Genomic DNA, 8,028 nt, shown 5'->3' with positions numbered 1-8,028 from the left:
ATTTGATCAATTGCGTTCACGTTCTTTCGTCTGTGACCCATACATGTCATTGTTGCTCATAATCTACATTATTATCCTTTTTTGGATGATAACCATTCTTGTGTTGTATCATAGATTCAATTTGTGCATATATTTGTTGTCTACCTGTTTCGTTTTGAGATCTAGCCGATGGCTTCTTTGTTATCCTCATGACCATGATCTATCATCTTGATCTCCTTGATCGTAAAGTTAATATTCATCGCCAGATTTAGATCCAGCCTATGACCTACTTCTGTCATTCCATGACTGTGTTCTATTTTCTGATCTGTTGATCATTCTGATCATAGATGAAAAATCCATTGTCACCAATCGTATCCTTCCTATATAAATGATTGTCAAATTATTCTTATCATTTGCAAGGTCCTTCTTATTCCTTCATAATCTCTATCTTATCTGAATGTCAGGTTCAATCATGTCGAATAATATGTTGAAGATTTGGATAAGTGAAGTCATCAGAACCCTTCCGCGTGAGCATGAGCGAAGCATGGTCGATCGGTTCATAAGCACGTTCAATTACTTGAGCGTATCTGGTATAAATTGGAAATTTCTTCAGGCAGTTGCAAAGCTTTGGGATCCCATTCTTCATGTGTTTCGATTCGGTTCCTTTGAACTTTGCCCAATCTTTGAAGATTGGTGCGCCTTGCTAGAGATCACATCTGAAGGACTTTGGATTCAACCTGCAAACATAAACTCTTCTAATTCCCTCTTTTGCGGGTTATTCAAAAATGATATCGTTGATGCCTTACCTTGCTTCAAAGGCACGCATGTAGAGGTCCATATCCTTATTGAAATTTTTTCCAAAAACATTGACCCTACTAACTCCCGTTTCCAAAGCTGTCGGCGTAGTGCCTTAATCTTTGGAGTTTTTGCTCGCCATATCATTCGTGGCGACCCCCGTGTTGCCCCATTGGCTTTGCTGGGCATAGTAGACCAGATTAACAAAGGAAGAAATCATGTTCCTACTATGTTAGCAGAAACTATCTTAGGACTAGATCGTATTGATCCTTCAAAAGTCCAAAATAGTTTCTATGGGTGTGCTAAACTGCTTTATTTGTGGCTTTGTGAAAAGCTTACTATTCTTAAGCCACAAAATTCCATTAAGTATACCCTTAAGGATCATTCGTCATGGCAATCAATGGCCAACCAACCCCAATCCATTGACGAATGGCACCATTGGTTGCAGCATGTAGACCATGACCAACTTCACATGGTGAGTCATTCATGCCTTCAGGTCATTACTAGTACTTACCCATATTCCTTTGTATATCTTATGGGTTTGGAAAAATCAACCTTCTACGCACCCATGCGTTTGCTTTACCAGATTACGGGAAAGCCATATCCTCCCAGAATCATAACCCCTCCTCTTTGCGAGAAACTTACTCCTGATCTCATCCAGTCTATTGTAACTGCCTGGAGAAACAAAGTCATCAGTCAGAGATTTGCTCTATCGTCTAAGATCGAGCGGAATGATTTTTCAGAAGAACCCGAGGGAAAGAGAGCCCGTATCGAAAGACCTTGAAGACCTTATCATATTTTTTGTCGTATTGATTTCTTCAATTACCATTTGTTTATCTAATTGAAATCAAGGACTGATGTTTTCATCAATTGTAATCCCAAATTTCTTATCAATGAAAGTGTGTTTTTTGTTTCTCTTGTCATTATTTGGTGAGAATAGTTTATCTCAATTATCAAACTTTTAATCTAGTGTTCATATTTCTTCTCAGGATTCTTGACTGAGCAACCATTGCTCCAAAGAAAATTACCTTTCCAAAACCAACCTGGTCCCGTCAGTCTTCTGATTCCAGGCTGAGTAGACAATCTTTGTCGCCTGTTTCATTTACTTCTCCAGCGTTACCTGTGTCTCATTTTCAAGAAATACTCTCGCCCATCCAACCCACCCCAGTCTCAATGGCAGATCCCACTAATCCTATGATAGCTATCCAAGAGATGTTAATAGGCCTTACTCGTGACATGGCGAGTATGAAGGAAGAAATGACTCACATGAAGACCCAGATTAGTGATAAGGCTTCTGCTTCAAGAGGAGGACCAACGTTTCATCAACCTCCTCATGTTACATCTCCAGAGTTGAATAGACCCACTATCTCGCCATTAGAAGTTGACATGGATGATGAACAATATGCCGAAGAGTACTGTATCCCTAGAATCAATAGGGAGAAAGAAATGTATGAGAAATTTGAGAGAGAGATGTCTAAGAAGTTCGGGAAGCTGGCTCAAGAGATGGAGCACATGAAAGTCCAGGGACCAAAAAAGTTTGATGTCTCCGAGTTGATGATGTCCTCTGCAGTGGTTTTACCACATAACTTCAAAGTCTCAGATTACGATAAGTATGACGGGACTGGATGTCCTCGGAACCATGTAAGGTGGTTTATTATCCTCTCACAGCAATATGGCTTGAATCATGAACAGATGGCCAAGCTATTTCCTATTTCTCTGGTAGGGATAGCAAAGAAATGGTTCCTAAGACTGAAACCAGATGAGGTCAGGACCATGGAAGACATCTCTGATCAGCTTATAGAGCAATTTTCAATGGAGGAGGGGATAGAGGTCACAAAGAGAGACCTCAAACAGTTGAAGCAAGGTCCTCAAGAGACCTTTACCTCATTTATCAGGCGCTGGAGGCGCAAATCTGCTCAGTTAAATCAAAGGTTATCAGAAAAGGATCAGATAAAGTTGGTGGTCAAGAGTCTGTCCACCCAATATTTCCATTTCATGGCGCCCCAGCATTATCCTAATTTCGATCATTTGATTCAGACGGGAACCCAAACTGAGGATGCCATCGGCAAAGGTCTAAGGGCTAGACCATCGTCATCCGAAGTCAGAGAGGGCAAGCGGCCAATGGTTATACAGAAAGAGGTGAATAGTGTGAACTATGTCAGACCAGTGGCAAGAGCAGTAACTGAGGTGTCAAGACCGGCAGAGAGGCAGGCGCCTAAGCAATTTGATCCGCTTCCTTATCCCTACCCTGTTATTTTGAAGAAACTAATTAGGGATAAGAAGATAAAGCTTCCTGATATCAGAACCGTACCAGATCCATTGCCTAAGTATTGGAGATTAGATCAATACTGTGAATATCATCGGAATTCGGGTCATTTGACAGAAAGATGCCTGGCTTTGAAGTATGCTATTCAAAAAATGATAGATAATAAAGATTTGGAAGTGGAGCGACCAAGTACTACTCAAAACCCCCTCCCAAATCATCGTGCTATTCCTCCGCCTGTCATCAATGCTATTTTTGTCAATGAACCTATTCTTGACCCTTCAAATCTCATTTGTGCTATAACATCCGATAAACCTTATGTGTTGAGGTTGGATGATGAGGAGATCGAAGATTTGACGAGGGAAAAGCCTTATGTCCTTTCCCTAGCTGATGGTGATTTTGCAGAGTCTTCTTCTCGATCTTATATGTTTCATTGTGAAGATGTTGAAGAAGAGCAGATGAACAAAACACCGTATGTACTGAGAATCGAGGATGATGATTTGTTATTCCTCGATGACCAGTGTGATGAGCTTCAGCATGTAACAAGGGGTGGCCGTGTATTCAAGCCCCCAGAGTTGAGTGCAGAGAATCCAGCAGAAATAGCAAGGGCTGCAGGAACTCAGAGGCTGAATAAGCCTGTTACAGAGGAGGAGGATGATAATCTGTTAAAACAGTTGAGGAAGACCCAAGCGAATATTTCCATATGGGGCCTGCTTATGTCTTCTTCCAAGCACAGGAAAGTAATACTCAAGGAGTTAAATGCTGCACAAGTATCTATTGATGTTACACCTGATGAGTTGGTGAGCCTGGTCACTCCGGCCAGAACATCTAAGGTTTTATCCTTCACAGATGAAGACCTTCCTCCTGAGGGTAAAGACCATACTAAACCTCTCAAAATCACTTTAATTTGTAATAAGAAGAAAGTTCCTGAGGTATTAGTAGACAATGGGTCTGCTCTGAATGTTTGCCCATTGAGCACGGCAACTACCCTTGGATTCGGACCGGAGAATTTTGTCCCCTCTGAGCAAGGCATTCTAGCATACGATGGAACCCGTCGTGATGTCATCGGGACTTTGGTCACCGAAATCCAAATAGGAGGTGAGGAATTTGAAATAGAATTCCAAGTCCTCGATATCAAGGCATCCTTCTTGTTGCTGCTTGGTCGCCCATGGTTGCACAGGGTTGGGGTCATACCATCCACGCTGCATCAGAAGTTGAAATTTGTTCGAAATAACAGGGTGGTTACTGTGAAAGGCGACCCTGATTTGGAAATAGGTCAGATTTCTCAGGAGTTGGTTGTTGACAAAACAGGCGATATAAGCTTAACTGGCTTTTCTCTGGAGGTGACCGCTATCACTATGGAAGAGGCGATGAATGAAGAGATCTTCTTCCTAAGTAGTACCAATTCCAAAGTTGTCAAGATAATTCGCAAGCAAGGATATATGCCTGGTGCCGGGTTGGGCAAATATCATCAAGGTATGATTGAGTTCCCAATGCTCAAGACCTTCAATGGCCTGTTTGGGTTAGGATACGAACCCACCAAGAAGGAGATCATAGAGATGAAGCGATACATGTTGAAGTGGGCCGAGTGTCGTCGCCGTGGCTTAGACTTGCCTATGGGACCTCTGAATTTGACAATGAATGGTCATTTTCGCAAGGAGGGAGCGGATGTTCCATTCTGTGGTTTCGCTGAGGCTGGGGTTGATGAGTCGACTGGGCAAAGGTTGCCAGGGTTTGAAATTTTCTTTGACCTCGAGTTACCAAAAAATGAGTTAGTAAGTGTACAGATCGCAGAGATAGAGTCAGAGACAGATTGGGCTGACTGTATGGTGCCAGAATTTCTGAACTCACTTTTTGAAGACGGGTCACAGATGGTAGCTGTTATTGACAAGAGCACAGTAATTCTGAACCCGGCACATCTTATCACCTCGGCGGAGGGACCTTTGACTAACTGGACCTCTCAGGTCCTACCCCAGGTTACCTTTCAGTATGGTCATACTTCTTCGAAAGAGTTAGTAAGGTCTAAGTATGAGTTTGTTTCCGAGTCAGATACAGAGTCTGTCATTTCTAACTCTTCTTTTGATGCAGGTACTGTAGAGGTCAAGTCAACCCTTGGAGTCGATGATGTGTCTCTTGCTAGTGAGGTCGAGTTTGAAGATATTTCTACTGATGTACTTGATGCTTCTCATGTACATATTTCTGATTATGTTGACACTGATGTCAACATGTCTGTTTCTAAGTTTGTAAATACAAGTCCAGAGTCTGTAAAGCCTGATGTGGGCTATTCATCATCTGATGTATTCAATTCAACTTTCAATGAAATAAATGACTCTTCATTGTACTTTCCTGTTTCGATTTCTTCTACTGAATCTGCTTTAAAACTTGATAATAAAAATAATAATCAAGACTCCCCCTCTGATGAGGATGTTGACGAACCTCCCCCTGAAATCAAACATCTGATTCAACAGGAGGAGAGTCGCCGAGCAAAACCACTCGAAGAGGAAGTTGAAACTGTGAATATAGGTGATGAAACCTTGATTCGGGAAATAAAGATTGGCAAAACTTTATCTCCTGAAGAGCGCGAAGAATTAATCGCCTTACTTAAAGAGTTCAAGGAGGTTTTCGCTTGGTCTTACGATGACATGCCGGGATTGAATGAGGAGATTGTTCAGCATCGATTACCATTAATCCCTGGCATCAAGCCAAAGAAGCAGAAACTCCGAAAACTCAAGACAGAATGGGAGTTGAAAGTTTATGAAGAAGTCAAGAAACTTCTAGAGGTGAAATTCATCCAAGTGGTTGAATACCCCGAGTGGCTCGCTAATGTAGTACCAGTGCCCAAAAAGGATGGGAAGGTTCGAATGTGCGTTGATTTTCGGGACCTGAACAAAGCAAGTCCAAAAGATGATTTCCCATTGCCAAACATTGATCTCTTGGTAGATAATACTGCTGGGCATGCTCTCTTATCCTTTATGGATGGATTCTCGGGATATAACCAGATCAAGATGGCACCTGAGGACATGATGAAAACAGCATTCATTACTCAGTGGGGTACATACTGCTACAGAGTAATGCCGTTTGGTTTAAAGAATGCTGGTGCCACTTACCAGAGAGCTGCAACTACTCTTCTTCATGATATGATTCACAAAGAAGTCGAAGTCTATGTAGATGACATGATCGTTAAAGCAAAGACTAGACCAGAGCATACAGTTGCCTTGAGAAAATTCTTTGAGAGAATCAGGAAATATCAGCTTCGCCTGAATCCAAACAAGTGTGTATTTGGAGTTACATCAGGAAAACTCCTTGGATTTATGGTCAGTGAAAGGGGAATTGAGGTGGATCCTCAAAAGATCAAGGCAATCCAGGAAATGGAACCGCCTAAGACAGAAAAGCAGATCAGAGGTTTTCTTGGGAAAGTTCAATACTTGAGAAGGTTCATATCTCATTTGACTATGACATGTGAACCAATTTTCAAGCTTTTGAAGAAGAATTCTTCGAAGAAGTGGAATGATGAATGTCAGGAAGCGTTTGAAAAGGTTAAGCAATGTTTATCTTTGCCTCCTGTTCTATCACCCGTCATTCAGGGCCAACCCTTGTTGATGTATTTGTCGATTACAAACACTGCAATGGGTTGTATGCTTGCTCAGAAAGATCCAGAGTCTAAGCGAGAAAAGCCTATCTATTATATCAGTAAGAAGATGTTGGAATATGAGATAAAGTACTCTGTTTTGGAGAAAACTTGTCTAGCATTGGTTTGGGCTACTCAAAGGCTTAGACACTATTTGTTGTCAAACAAGGTTCTTTTACTTTCACGGATGGATCCGTTGAAGTACTTGTTTGAGAAACCCGCCCTTACTGGAAAAACTGCAAGGTGGTTGTTATTGTTATCTAAGCTTGACATCATTTATGTTACTCAGAAGTCCATCAAAGGACGGGTTATAGCTGAGCAGCTGGCTGATTCTCCTACAGAGGAGAATGTTTTCCTGAAAACTGAGTTTCCTGATGAAGAAATAATGGATATTGAAGAAGAAACTCCAAGTACCAAATGGTTGATGTATTTTGACGGAGCAGTCAATAACCAAGGTCGAGGAGTGGGTGCAGTGTTGATATCTCCAAAGAAAGAGTATATCCCTTTATCCATTAAGTTGCAGTTTGAGTGCACGAACAACATGGCAGAATATGAAGCTTGTATAGCAGGACTCGAGGCAGCTTTAGCTCTTCAAGTTCAAGATATAGATGTGTTTGGGGACTCAATGCTCATTATTTGTCAAACCAATGGGCAATGGAAGACTCGGGAGGATAAATTGATCCCTTATAACGCATATTTGGATTCTCTGGTTAAAAAATTCAAGAATATCACTTTTACTCACTTGTCTAGAACCAGGAACCATTTTGCTGATGCTTTAGCAACTTTGGCTTCGATGCTAGACATCTCTGTAACTATGGAGGTTCAGCCGTTAGCTGTCAGATTGCAGTGGGCTCCTGCGCATGTGAATGCGATAGAAATATTGGCAAGATGTCCGGATGGGAAACCCTGGTATACGGATATCAAGAACTTCATTTCTGGCAAGGGTCACCCTCCTGACGCTTCAAGCAAAGAGAGGAAAACTCTTCAGAGGCTAGCTACCAACTTCATCATTTGTGGTGAAGAGCTGTATAGGCGATCTTTTGACGGAATCCAACTCTTATGTGTTGATGAGGACAAAGCTGTGGAGCTTATTGAACAGACTCATGAGGGAGTTTGTGGACCGCATATGAATGGCAAGATGTTATCTAGAAAAATTTTAAGACTTGGATTTTATTGGCTCACAATGGAAGCAGATTGCTTTGCCTTTGTGAAGAAATGCCATAAGTGCCAAGTTTATGCGAATCTTATTCATGTTCCTCCGTCAGAATTGCATTCTTTGACTTCGCCGTGGCCATTTTCAGTATGGGGGATTGATATCATTGGAAAAGTTTATCCGAGGTCTTCAAGCGGGCATGAGTACATT

Source organism: Tasmannia lanceolata, unplaced genomic scaffold (genome assembly GCF_043159265.1).
Source record: "Tasmannia lanceolata isolate RefF3 unplaced genomic scaffold, GAP_Taslan_0.1 ptg000012l, whole genome shotgun sequence".
NCBI classification, from domain to species: Eukaryota; Viridiplantae; Streptophyta; class Magnoliopsida; order Canellales; family Winteraceae; genus Tasmannia; species Tasmannia lanceolata.
The sequence above is the reverse complement of the archived record's forward strand: the minus strand, read 5'-3'. Positions refer to the sequence as shown.